A 15,305-nucleotide genomic window follows, 5' to 3' on the forward strand; every position below is an offset into this window, starting at 1 on the left:
GGTCGGAGGCGTGGGAATACAGACGTAACTAGGTGAACTATAGGTTTAGTTGCTTGGTCTCAACTATACGAAGTTAGGTGTAATTTTGTGTAGCGGCTTAATCCTGAGAGTATTTAATTCTTTACAAGATCCCGGGATTTTTCTGCATTTGCGGTTTCCTCCTTAACAACATCTTGCTGTGTCATTTACTTTATATTTCCGCATTCTATTATTTTATTATAATTAAAGTAAATCACACAAATGTTAATTCCTATTTACTTGATAAGTGAATCCTATTGTGTTTGGTTAAGTCTGAACCTTTTTATCAAGTAACACATTTCGTTGTTGCATTGTCTCGATCTCGTATTCATAGACGATCACACGAAGTGTGAACCGATTAGTTGTATTGTCTCGACTCAGTCCATAGACAATCACTTTCGGAGAAAGGACTTATAGATATGAAAAGGTTTATATTGAGGTATATTTGGGTACCCTCGCATTTTCATTTGGCTACCTTGAAAAACTACATTAAAAGTAGAGAAAACCAGGGCAGTATTTTGCAAAAACTTCTCACCAAGTCACTGTCTTCGGCAATTGAGTATCTAGAAAATCCAGCCATGCTTGAATTGAGAATGTAGGAGAAGAAGAAAAGAGTGAAACTTCACAAGTTTGGGGTGGGTATGTTGAGTTCATGTGTTGTGTTTAAATATAGGTAGGAGAAATGATCGGAACCCAATGATTTTACTAGACGCTAGAGCTGCAATGAATGGTACAGCTTACGGCGCTGAATCATTCTGCACATAGCCCTATCGGTCGTCAGATAAGAAAATATCCGCTATTTTCAACGACTGGAAATGCTGCACTGTACCATTCAGCGCGGGCTAATTTCAGCAATCAGATAAAAAATGACTGTTAATCTCAAAGATTCTGATTTACTGGACGGTTGAAATATCAACAACTATATTTTCAGGAGACCCTATAAATAGAGAACTACTTCTCCTTCATCCCTCATACAAAAATCAATTGATTCTCTTCTTCATTGATTTTCTTCTTCTTCTTCTTCTTCACCTAATACAATTTTGTTCATACAAAATATGCCACACTTTCAACCAAAAGAGGATGATGCACTAATTAACTCTTGGATTATAGCATCCGATTAGAGGAAAAGATCAAAAAGGTAAAGAATTTTGGAAGAGGAATATGGAAGAGTTCGTTAAAAGATTTGTTAATGGTGAAAATAGGACAAAAAGTCATTGCAGTCAAGGTGTAACACGTTGAGATCAGAAGTGAGGAGATATGTTCCAAATATTAGGCCCTACTTCCGAAACAGACCTACGGGATTGACGATGATACATATGATGTCTATACCTTGGTAACTATTATTATAGAGACGAAATTCAGAATAATAATAGACAGAAACTTAGAAAACAAACACAAAGTAGTAATTCCAAGAAATATATGTTTTCTAGATTATGAACAAGAAAACGATTTATAATTCTCTCTTTGTTATGCTCACAACCTCTCTAAACAGTAGTTAACCCTAAACTCAAAGCTTTCCTTTGACAATAACTGTCTACAAGCTTTCTCTAGGTATGTGTCTAGTTAACAACAAAACCTCCCTATTTATAGACTTTCATCGTACTCAGCCGTCAAGGTCTTCTATTAGGAATCTATTTCCTAAACTAAGAGTGTTGCCTAAAACAAAACTCTTCCTAACTAGGAATTCTTCCCAAATAAGGTTTCCTTCCTAATTTAGGATTCTTCCCTCAACTTAGCTTGAGGTTTACTAAGTTCCTAAGAGGAATAGATACACATGTATCATGCGTCCCCCTTTTAAGAACTTGAACTTCTGTGCAAGTTAAAAATGAAGGTTAGGGAACTCAATAGTCCCCTTTTCTTTGTTAAATCACTTGGCCTTGCTGGGAACTTGACCTTTACATCCAATTATAAAAGTTTCTTTCTCTCCCTGTCGTGTTTTGGTCACTCTTCGCTCCAATATAAAGTCTTCCTTGAGTGGTTCCTCTCTATCAAACCATAAGTCTTCTACTCGTGGTAAGGTCATAGTGTCGTCACCTTCATCATCTAGTAATGGTGGTTTGAACAACTTCAAGTATTCAAAATTTGTAACCGAGTACATTCCTAAATAAGGTGGTAAATCCAGATGAAAGGCATTGTCACCAATCTGATCGAGAATACGAAACGGTCTATATCTTAATGGACTCAACTTCTTACCTTCCACCTTCAGTCGTTCCTTACCTAATTTTAACCATACCAAGTCACCAATACTAAAATTACAAGGCACAAGATGCTTGTGATGTTTTTCTTTGTATTTGGCTTGTGACTTCTTTATTGTGCTTCAACAGCCTCGTGAATCTAAGATATCTTCTCCAAGAACTGATGTGCCTTTTGTCGTTCACTTTCTTCCTTCCCCCCATTGAGGTGTCACTAAAAAATACTAGATCGAAATGTCTAGGTGGTAAGTAACCATAGCATGTCTCGAAAGGAGATTTTCCCGAAGAAATGTGAACTGCTCTATTAAAAGCAAACTGTAGATATGGTAAACTCTCATTCCAAGTTTTAGGATGCTTGGAATTATATCCCCTTAACATGTGAACCATAGTCATGTTGACCACTTCTGTCTGTCCGTCTGTCTGTGGATGAAAGTTATACTCTTCTTCAACCTAGTGTCCATCATCTTCCATAAAGAATTCCAAAAATGACTAAGGAATCGACTATCTGTATCATAAATAATTGAAGTAGGTAAACCAAAAGGGGAAATTAGGCTCAGGCCCAACCCATGGATAACCCATAATATGAGGCCCTTAATTAAAAAAAGTTTAAATCTAGGCCCCGAGTTTTTAAAAGACCTTGATACCCTTATGCATATTGTCAAGCCCATAATTAAATAAAATTTAAATCTAGGCCCAAAATTATTAAACCTAGGCCCGAAATTATTAAAATACAGTGCGAAGGTGTAAACAGAAGTTACACATGCATATGGCATGTGTAACCAGAAGTTACACATCCTTATGATATGTGTAATGCAAAGTTACACTTGTATATATATGCAAATAAATAGACATCAAAAAAAAAACACAAAAAAAAAGTTATTACTTTAATATTCATTTACAATAATTTCTTAGCATGTGTAACTAGAAGTTACACACGCATCTGTTTAGTGTAATTGAGAGTTACATATGTGTCTATCTAGTGTAACTGAGAGTTACACATGCATCTGACTTGTGTATTCAGCGTCAACTCCAGTTCCAGCGAGACCATTACCACGTTTAAGCAATTAGCTTTTATGAAGTTATCTAAAACCTGAAATATAACAACAAGCAATCAGTATTTATACGATTAAAATGAACAGTACATAAAACAATGTATATTTCAGTTTCACAAGCATCTGACTAGTGTAGCTAGCGGTTACACATGCATCTGAATTGTGTAACTGAGAGTTACACATGCATATAACATGTGTAACTAGGAGATACACATTCATCTGGCTAGTGTAGCTAGCAGTTACACATGCATATGACTAGTGTAACTAGGAGTTACACATACATATTGATATGTGTACCCAAAATCAGTATGTGTAAGTAAAAGTTACACATCTAATTAACATGTGTAACTTGCAGACACACATGCATCTGAATTATGTAACTAGGAGTTACACATGCATCTGACTTAGATATGTCAACATAAAATCAGCAAATCCATCTCTAAATGAATAACACTAGCAAAAACGAGAGGTGACTATCAAGCAATTACCAGTCATAAAATAATACAGTTAACCTTGCAAGTGAATGAGAAGCTCTTAATTAAGATATCACTGCTTCAGCAGAAAGACGTTGTTAGCACTGTATTAACAGAAAGACGTTTTACAGCGCTAGTCTAGATGTACCTAAGCCATTTTCATATTATCGATGACGAAGGACATTTTAAGCAACAGAAAGTAAAGCTTCAGACAGTAATTATACTGGCAGAATAATACAAACACCTGGGAACCTTGTGCTAGCACATTAATATCGCAAAAAATGATCACACAACTGATTCAGCAGGGTATAGATATGAACCCAGGAAAACAAAATGCATGTGTAATCAGTAGTTACACATGTAAACAATAGTTACACATGCATATTAGCATAAGTTACACATACAATCATCATGTGTAACTAGAAATTACACATCTAATTATTATGTGTAACTATAAGTATAATCTGCATCTAATTAGTCTAATCTGCATCCACTACTACTCCCTACTACTAGGACTTGATGTTCTTTTCTCAATTTCATAAATATAACCACTATAACATATCCCATCAAATTAGCATGTGTAACTATAAGTTACATATGCATATCCCATCAAATTAGCATGTGTAACTATAAGTTACACATCTAATTTGCATGTGTAACTAGTAGATACACATTTATTTGGCTTGTGTACCTAGAAGTTACATATTTAATTAGCATGTGTAACTACTAGTTACACATCCATAGTCTGCTAATGCTAGTTAAACGTGCAAATTGTCATGCATATGGCTTGTGTGATGTGCAGTTAAACAGATGTATGAGTTAAGTGAAACCATTCCAGACCTATAGTTTTCCTGCAAAAGTAATAAGATAAAAAGGTATCATAATATCAGATTAAAATATAGTATTTGCTCTTCTTGTTAGATGAAATCTCCTGAATTGCAATCACACTACGAAAAAGTTGTTTTTATGGTCGGATCCCAATAACAAGGAAACTTAAAAAGGAAAAAAAATGTACAACTGGCAAATAAACTACTTTACTAATTTGCAGGAACTAAGTGAATAAATTACAATTAAGAGATCAGTTGCAATAAAAGCTTAAATAGATGTGTAATACGACTTGTGTAACCGGAAGTTACACATGCATATGGCATGTGTAATCGGAAGTTACACATCCAATCAGTTAGTGTAACTAGCAGTTACACATCCAGTTAGTATATCCTCGGACATAACTGAGGATCAACAACAACAACGTATGGCATACTTCAGTATGATAAAATGGAGATATTAGTACATGTATCGGTTAACGTTTTTAGTACATGTGATATTTCCACAAAAATAAAATGGATGCACCAGAAGAACAACAAGCAAGGGCCAATCAGTTCAAGGAAGAGAGTAAAGTGAAGCTGAAACCCTTACCTGACAGATTTGGCTTGATTGAGCATATGTGGTCCTCTGAGTGAAGCCAATACAGAACATCCTCAGAGTGAAGTTGTCGGTTGTCTTCACATCAACATGAGCCTTAATCAAAGTCCGCCACTTACAGAAAAGAGACCTTAATTTTTTAGTCAAACCATTCTTTATGTGGGACTGATCCTTCACTCTTTAAGTAGGACGAGAGACCTTAAGTTTGTAATGGTTACCCAAAAGTTAGTCAAAACATTCTTTCCTTGGACATCCTCCACTCTCAGTCGCATCTTTATGTAGGACTGATCCTCATCGTTCTGTAGATCAGCAAAACATACCTCAAACACTTTGTGCTTAAGCCCTTCTGAAGCAATCAACAAAAATTAAATGCATAAGCAAAGATATCCAACAATGCACTTAGATTCAGAAATGCAAAATCAATTGATGCAAAAAATAATTTTGTTGTTCATTTTAGCATGTGTAACTAGGACTTACTCATGGATATGGGTAGTGTAACCGAGAATTACACATGCATGTAGAATGTGTAATTAGGAGTTACACATGCATATTGGCATGTGTAACCAATAATTACATATACATATGGCATGTAAATTTGAAATATCTTTGTACATATAAAGCAAAAACACTAAATATTTAACTTATAATGCAACAACGTAAATGATTATATAATGATTTATTGAATCAGCTTAGTAGCATTCCAGGTTATGAACAAACCCATGATGAACAAAATTAGGTCGTGTCTGAATGCAGTGTTGGTATCATCAGGCAAACCTAGCAGCATAAAACTTATCTGAGATAAAATGATCATGCCTACATTCGGAAAACGGACGGAGAGTACATCCCCCATCTTTCCTCCGAGAAGTGCCCCAATAGAACTAGCAACTGTAAACATACCCATGAGAAGTGATGTTTATTTGTGAGTGAAGCCAATAAGTTCCAACCACATTGGTGCGAACGACAAAGCTGACCATGGAAATGATCCACCAACTCCCTGTGCTACAATAATCTGGAAGGATGGGATTTTCATCACCGATTTTGTTGGTTGAAACAATTCCTTGAACTCTAACAATAATGATTTTGCAAAACTTGAACCATTTGTACTACTTTTATCTACAAACCGAGGGTCTTTGGCAAACAATCCCAATAAAATTCCAACGATAACACTAATAATTGCAACAATATGTAAGGAAATTCTCCAACCAGCAATACCCATGAATGATGTGGAAGTTAGAAGAACTGACAACAGACCACCGAGAATTGTCCCTATATTTCCTGTTACCTGAAGCCACCAAAAAGCTACACCGCGATTATGGTCATAAGTTGAGTCAGCCACAAGGGACTGAATAGCTGGTATAACTATAACAAGTCCAATCCCATTCAAACCACGTGAAACAGCCACCTGAAACATCAAACATCAAGCAACTTGAATCAAAAAACACTAAAATGCAAAAAGGATGTCTTTACCTGAGTAAATCATACAGTTCTTAAGTTTCAGTATTTTTAAGTGGATCGAAATGATAATTAGTTCATCTATCTAATACCTTTTGGAAAAATTTGCGAAGCCATTCTAGTTGTACATACAGTTCGATCTCAAAGATTCACTAGTGAATCTTTGTTCGCACAGATGACGAAATTTAGACATGTTCCAAAACTCCAAGTACCTTATACTAATCTATAGAGGAATACCAACCGAGTTGTTTAACCTTACAGGCCTTTCCCAGGGAGTACGCTCCGCTAGTTGGTCAGAAGCAATGAGTACACTCCGCTAGTTGAACATTCAGTGTGATTCCAAAATAAGTGGTGCCGTTATTAATGAATCTCATTTTCCAAACGAGTTAGGCTAACATTTTGATATGAACAACAATGATTTCCTAGTCAGATAATTTTTTCCCAATATTTGCTACTGTAATGTTAATTTGACATTACCAAGAGTTCAAACAAGAATCTACCAGCAAATGAAATCTCCTATTCTTAAAGACAGTTACCTTCAAACGCCTGCAAATGTGCTGCTTTTCTTCTTAGAAAATTTCTCATAAACTGACTGGAACTTGGCAAACTCATCCTTGAGAGAGTTCTCACACTGCAATTCAAACAAACCATTTAATCCACCAGAACCAGCATACTCAGAATCTTTACTCATAATCTAACTGTCTGTAAACCCAAAATATTAACAAATTTGTTATGTGTTTATACCTCTTTAGAGCTATTTGAAAGTGCCTTCACAAAAGTCTGCATGTAATTAAAAACATCATAAAACAATTTACAAGAGAGTGACGAAACCAAATACACAATCAGGTCTAAAAGAACATCAAATTGTTCAAGCTCTCACCGTTCTTTCTCGAGTTTTGATTTGGCATCACTTAGTATTGTCTTGACTTCAGAAGACACACTGATTCAGAAAATAAGTTCAAACCATGAAATTCCACCACAATTTGTTCAATAGAAATCAGATATTTGCGAATTAACATTAAAAACTTAAGAGGAAATTATAACACATCAAATCCCTAAATTCATCAAATAAAATCAAATCCGAAATCGTCTTTTTCCTTTATCGCAGTTTTCATATCTGAAAATAATTCAAACAAAAAGAGATATTACCTAGCAATCGTTTGTTCACTCTTCTTCTTATATCTTTATGAGCTTTTCAGTGATACCTTGAATATCACTGAAAAATATCAAAAAAATAAAATTCAGAAAACAAAATATTATTCAATAGATCTTTCATAAACAGATCCGAGAATTGAAATTACTGAAAGAGATAAAGATTACAACCTAGAAAGATTAAGATCTAAATCATCCTCTTCTCTTTTTCATTTCTCGGTACTTAAAGCTTCAGTTGTTGTCTTTCCCCTTCGTTTTCCACTACTTCCTTTAATAACTTCTGTCATTGAAATTTCTCGAAATCGACCTCTTCACTGGAACCTTAGCTTTTTACTCTCTCCCTCTTTTTCAAAATCGAACAACTTAAATGTATCAAATGAAGCACAAAAGAAGATAAACTTATCTTTATACTCAGATTCAAATTGAATTTGTGCCGGAGTTTTAGAGATTTGAAGTTCGTCCTCTGATTCGAACTTGTAGATTGATGATCAGTTCTTAAACCTGTTTGAATCAAATCGATTAAATCTATAAATCGATTACTTTCGTTCTTCTGTAATACGTAAACGTCCTCAGCGAAGATCGATGGAGCGAGAATCTTTTTTTTTTCTCTGCTTGTTGCACCGGCTACCGTTACCGTCTTTGTACATGGAATTAATGCAATCATCTTGCTGAATCGGTCGACCACAACTAACAAATAATCATGACCAGACTTGGTCTTTGGTAACCCACCAAGAAAATCCATAGAATTACTCTCCCAAGGCCTTTATGGTACTGGTAATGGTACATATAACCCACGTTTTCTGTTGGAAGGTTGAGATATGCTACACAACTTACATTCTCTAACTAACTTAGCCACATCATCTTGCATCTTTGGCCACAAGACATAACGACGAAGGTTAAGAAGAGTTTTATTCATCCCAAAGTGTCCAACAATGAGTGTACCTCTCTCAACCATTGTAAACGATCTCCATATTCTGGAATGCAAAGTAACTGACCCTTGTATAAAAATCCATCTCGGAGTTCAAACTCGCCTTTCAAACCACTCTTTACACCTTCTAACACCTTCTTGAAGTCTTTGCTAGATGTCTATGACTATGCATACTCTTGAAGAACAATCGGCTGAATTCTCATGCCACCATTAACGCTCGGATTAGTGGAAGAGAAAACATATCTGCCAACTTGTTTGTTACTCCCTTCTTGTATTTAATGATAATGTTAAAACTCATCAAGTAATACATCCACTTCATGTGTAGGGTTTGTTGTAGTTTCGTCTATGTGTGAAGATACTCCAATGGTTTGTGACCTAAATGTACCACTACTTCTTTACATAAGAGATACAATCGTCAATGCTTGATACATTGATATAAAGCATAAAATTATTTGTCATAAGGTGCGTAGTTCATAGAATAAAATTCTTAATAGCACCTAATAACACTTCTGAATGGTACTCCACTGGTTTACCATCCTGCAACAACACTCCCCCCATTGCATAGTTAAAAGCATCGGTCTCACCTTCAAAAGTACGTTGTAAGTTAAGCAATACCAACACTGGTGCTTCTAAAATCTACCTTTTTAGTAATTGAAAAGTGTCTTCATGGGTTTGTCGTCATTCAAACTTTGCCTTAGTTCCCGTCAAACCATATATTGGTCCTGCAATTGTAGATGGTGGATTTTCAACAAAGGGCAAAATCGTAAAATCATGAGGCATGTTTTTGACACGGCTTTCAGACATGCAATGATTCATATTTTACGAAGCCATGATGAATATGTTTTCGAAAAGCCTCCACTAGCTGAGTGTTCGATCCCTGGCATTTCATCGTGCCCTCTATGCAGAATAACGTATTTGGGCGGTTCTCCGTAGATTGAGAACTTAACGCCTTCAGGACGTCTGTGATACTCACTGTTCCCTGACTGCAGGAGAGTGACCCACCTCCACATAGAAGAATAGTTGGGCAGCGGACGCCTTCAGGACGTCGGTGACACTCACCGTTCCCTGATTATGTGGAGAGAGTGCATAGATTCAGGCGGTTATCCATAGATTGAGAGCATCAACGCCTTCAGGTCGTAAACAACATCGTGACTCCCTGACTATGCACCATTCAGAATAGATGTGACGCTTTAACTAGCTAATATCTTTTCTGAAATAGATTACTTCTGTCGTGACATTCACTACTAAATTCCCAGAATAATCTACTATTGCTCCTATTCCATGGTCGAATCCAAGGCCTGATCCCATGGAATGGCAATAACAATTGCTCTGATTCTATGATTGAATCCACGACTTGATCTCATATAATAACAATGACACAACTGTATTATCTCATTACTCCGATTTCATGATCGAATCTAGTGGTCTTATGAAATGGTAATAGATAAAACTTAATTACTCTGATTCCATGGTCGAATCCACGATCTCATGGGATGGTAATGCTTGTTTTATTATTCTGAATTCGTAGTCGAATCCACAGCTGATCCTATGAATTAATAATGAACATCTATTCATTTTTATTACTCAGTCTCATGAATTATTCTCCACTGAATCTCAAAAATTGGTAATAAATACTCAACAACTGGGCATCTGGACCATCACTGAGTAAGCCCCACAAAAATGGTGCGAGTGTAATCGACAATGATGCACGACTGAGCACCCGGATGCATGACTGAGTGTCCAAAAAATGTGAAATAATAGGGAATCCTTCGCAAAACAGGAGAAAATATTAAATAATAATAAAATAATGGGAGGCGCTCATGGTGGGACACTAGCCGGCCGGCCGGCCGTGCCCTAGCCATGGTCGGTCCGTGCCTCTCCCATTATTTTCCTTATTTTTTGTTATTTCGTGAACTCACGAAAACTCCTTGATTTTAGCAACTTTCTCTATTTTTGCAAAACTTGTGAATTCTCCATAACTTGGTGGATTCTCCACATAATATTATAAAATAAGAAAAAGTGTGCGGGACCGAGCATCCCAGCCGACCGGCCATGCCCAAGCCGTGGCCGGTCCCACACCTCACAAATCATTGGCTTTTATAATTGTTATTCCCTAAATTCACGAAACTCCTTGGTTTCATCAAAAATTCATGGATTTTCCATATCTTCGAGGATTCTCCATATCTTCGAGGACTCTCCATAACTTCAAGGATTCATGAAAAATAATAATAAAATAGGGAAAGGTGTACGGGACCGGGAAACATGGCCGGCCGGCCATGCCCTAGCCGTGGTCGGTCCCACACCTTGCAATCCCTAATTTATTATAATCATTATTTTCCTCAATTCATGAAACTCCTGGGTTTGAGCAAAAATTCGTGATTTCTCCATATTTTCTCAAATATTGCTCGAATCACGAAAAAACCAAAAGCCAACATGGTCACATGGCCGGCTAGCCTCTCACGACAATTTTTAAATATTAAAACATTTTACTTTAATGTTTTTAGAATTGATGAATTGAGCATACATGCTCATTCCACCAAAAAATCGAGAATTCTCAGCCAAGATGAAACTCTTCTGAAAATTCATGATATTGCTCTAATGCGCGTCAGAAAATACTGAAACTCTCAGTATGGAAACATGGACATCATGGAAACACGGACATGCCTCCATGACTGACCAGGTCGTTCCTAGGGTTTGCACGAAGCCGGTCCCACACGTTTTCGCAATTCTGACCTAATTTGCTCAATTGCTCATACTGGGCCCGAACTCTCTCCAACCAACTGGAGAATCCTCCAAACGACCAACAATCGGTCATGTGACCACCAGGAATCGGTCCCATGCCCTCTTGGTCGGTCCCATCTCTCATACCTAGGTTTTACACCTAATGCTGAACCCAACAATATTTTCAGTAAATGGTGAATCCACCATTTATTCATGATTTTCCACCAACTCTCAAACTGAAAATCCTGGTGCGTGCTCACTTGAGCACTGGGCACCACATGGACGTTCCTCATCCCATGTGTTCGGTCCTCATCACTCATGATCAATTTTTCATCAATTCGCCAATTGATGGAGAATTGATCAAAAATTAGGGTTTTGAATAAACGCTCTATGAAACCATCATTCTGAGCACTCATCAAACAACAATAATAAATTTATGTTGATCCAGCAATATTCGACAATTCATCAATAATTTGTTGAATTGAGCAATACTTGCTCAGTTGCCCATCAAATTCTCAATAATCATTAATTTGGTGAATTGAGCAATACTTGCTCAGTTGCTCATCAAATTCTCGTAATTCGCAGAATTGAGCAATACTCGCTCGTCAGTAATTCATCATGCTGACATCTCTTCATAGAACTACATGTTTGACCCATGAATCGCTGAGCATTCATCATTCATGCTTGATTCACCAAACTTAGACGCATTGTCTAATCAGTCAATAATTGACTAATCAAAACACGTCTGCCCTGCAGACTCCACGATTTGTGAGATTTCAATCACGTCATAAATGAGGGGATATCACTTAGGGTTTTGGTCTGGCGGTCTACGGCACGTGGATTCATCCACAACGAGAAATGTGCGTAAATCGTGTAAACGGTTGAAGGAGTTAGCAAAGTAGTGGTTGCACGATCAGTCAAGTCTCCACACGACGTGGAACTGACTTTACCACGATCTCCCACTCTTCCACTCAAGAACCGTCACACTTACAGGGATCAGTGGTATTACTACTTTGACAGTATAAATAAGTCTCTGAATCCATGATTGAAGGACAACATTTGAACACACGAATACACGTTTAACAAGAATTCTACGAGTAGCCACTCTGAAGAATTCATCAATCACCCAGAGCTTATTCGAACTCAACAGTTTACCAATATTGCAGAAACCTTCAAGACACCCACAATCCTCGATCATCACTGATCCCACACAATTCTCAGCTTTCCTCATACAGATCAACCCATCTCCCTCTTTGCGACCGAATTGACTCTGGAGCGGCCATTGTCTTCGTTTAGGCCGGAGTCATACAGATTGATTTCCCGAATCTAAGCACCCCCTTTGTAGCGGTGCATCTGTGTGAGGATTAACACTTTTCCTGGCTGAGGAGTCTCGACAGCACGCTCGACTCTCCACTTTCCCAAAAAACCGACGACCCGTTTTTCCCCATCCACAGATTGGCGACCACAGTGGGAGATTAATCTCTCGGTTGCAATTTCACATTTTCACAAGATGGCTGGTCTTAGGTATGGGTTACTCACAAATCCCAACGCAAACAACGCCATCACTAATAACAATGGTGGTACTCCAGAAACTACTCTTGCTTCCAACATCGGTGTTGGTCATACCACTCCTTCTCAAACCAACAAAGGAACCTGCAGGATTCATCATTCGTGAAGTCCTGGAACGCTTTATGGAGAATCGAGGAAAGGGCCATACACCATCCGTGCACCGTCATCAACCTCCATATCCCGCTGCTACACAAAGAATCCCTCTCCCAACGGGCTACACTTCTCCAACGTTCACACTCTACAATGGAACGGGGAATGTTCGAGAACACGTCTCTCGATTCCTGGAAGCACTAGGAGAGCACGAACACGACCACGTCGTCCGTCTGAAGGAATTCTCGAAATCCCTGACAGGCCGAGCATATACCTGGTACAACAACATTGCACCAGGGAGCATTGCTAGTTGGGGAGAGATGGTTAACGCTTTCTACCGGAAATACTTTTTCGTCTCAGAGCGGATTACTCTCCGGCTTAGGAAGAATGTCTCAGAAGAAAAATGAACGTCCGAACGACTATGTGAAGAGGTTCAGAGTCCAAGATTTGGATTGTCATGACACGAATGTCACTGAACAAACAACTGGTGGACTTGTGCTTCAACAAAATGATACCGGTGTACAGAGCCTTGCTGGAAAATCTCCGGTTCCAGACTTTCTCAAAGCTTCATGAAGCAGTCAAACGATCAACGACTACTGCACCTTCTTTCCTGGAAAGAGTAAAGTCTGCAAGATCGAGGAACCTCGAAGCAGCCGACGCCTAGTCAACAATCAGCGAAATCTCCAACTTTCCACGAACGTTGTTGCTGAAGGAAGCAAAAGGAAAGCCGAAGCAGTAAAGCATACTTATCCAATCTCTCAGGATCCTTCAGAATCGCAAAGAAAGGATAACCAATCCTGAAATGCACAAACCTCAAGCTTGCATCAACAAACGAGGAAATGATCAAACGGGGACTCAAACTTCCATCTTCCCACTGAAGAAGTGATCGAGTTACTGGAATTCTGGATTCAAGATGATGCAATTTACTGTTCATCAGAGAGAGCCAACTGAAGGAAAATGGAGAATCCCAGAACCTTTACACTCTCTGAACAACCTATCAAATAGGCAGTTCAATCCTTGGTCGAACATATATGTTCTATCTGTCAAAGGCACAAAGGAAACACATGTTCACAGCACCGCATTACATTGTGTCAGACGTCTGTCTATCCCGGAAATACTCCTTGAACCTTCATCCACGGACAAGTGATGCAAGACTGTGGACTACTTACCAAAGTCCATCTCAGAGGAAATGAATTCATAAGAATGATTGATCGATGCTAACACCGTCATCAACATCATTCCACTGAAAACCCTCAGACGCATCCGCGCATCATTCGACGAGAAGCTACTCATGATCCCATCTCAATCAGAAACCATGAAGGAACGCTCAGAGATGCTTGTGGCTACATCACTCTCAAAGTGAACATGAGTTCAACAAATCAGGTTTTACGTAATCAGGAAGACCCAGGATAACATGGTCTTCAGACGAACGTGAATCCAAGATGAAAACATGGCTACTGACAAAGTGCCTTTAGTTGCACATATCTCCAAAAAAGAAAGATCTGGTCCAGAAGATTTGGCGAACATTCCATTATCAGAGCACTTGGAGGAATTTCAAACTTTGACAAAGTAGAAGCAAGAACCTGCAAAAGATGCATAGACATTCATCGGGAGGTTCCGCACTCAGGAAAGTCTCGTTTCATGTCTATGTCATTTATTTCTTCATATGCTATCCTAGCGTGGGGACTCAATCCTGCTAGCAACTCTGCTAGACGTTATGAATGGTAGCTGCACAGCATTAGTATTTTACCAAGTGGTTGAATTTGACGTTTCTCTGAATCGAGCATTGAGACATTCATTACTGAGATGACGTCAAAGCATGGCAAAGAACACTTTGAGCGTTTCTCCATAACCTTGAAGAAGTGTTCATGTGTGCCATAAAATCAAAAAGCTCTGATACCTACACAAGTGTTGAATCCCACTATCGCAACGAAAAAATGTTGAATCAACATAAGATAGTTTGGGCCGAGACGATCAAACCTAAGACATGCTCAACGCTCAAGCATCTAAGAAGCCCTCAAATCGTACTCCCAATCAAAGAGTACACCTTCGATAATGGCGCCTCTGGCTTCAGCACAAATACCTCGACACTGATTCAACACCAACACAATCAATTTGTAACTGAACTACAATTAATAAGTCTTCATTATCCCATGATAAGACTTCTAAAGTAGATGCAACATCATTCATCCATGGATACACAAACTCCTTCAACATACACCGGGGACTTGATCTT

At 38.2% G+C, this 15,305-nt stretch overlaps 1 pseudogene; it reads right to left on the reverse strand.

Moving 5' to 3' along the window:
- Positions 1–5,833: 5,833 nt before the first annotated feature.
- Positions 5,834–7,395, reverse strand: LOC113350314 (annotated as a pseudogene).
- Between the last annotated feature and the right edge of the window lie 7,910 nt (positions 7,396–15,305).

Source organism: Papaver somniferum, chromosome 1 (assembly GCF_003573695.1).
Source record: "Papaver somniferum cultivar HN1 chromosome 1, ASM357369v1, whole genome shotgun sequence".
Lineage (NCBI taxonomy): Eukaryota > Viridiplantae > Streptophyta > Magnoliopsida > Ranunculales > Papaveraceae > Papaver > Papaver somniferum.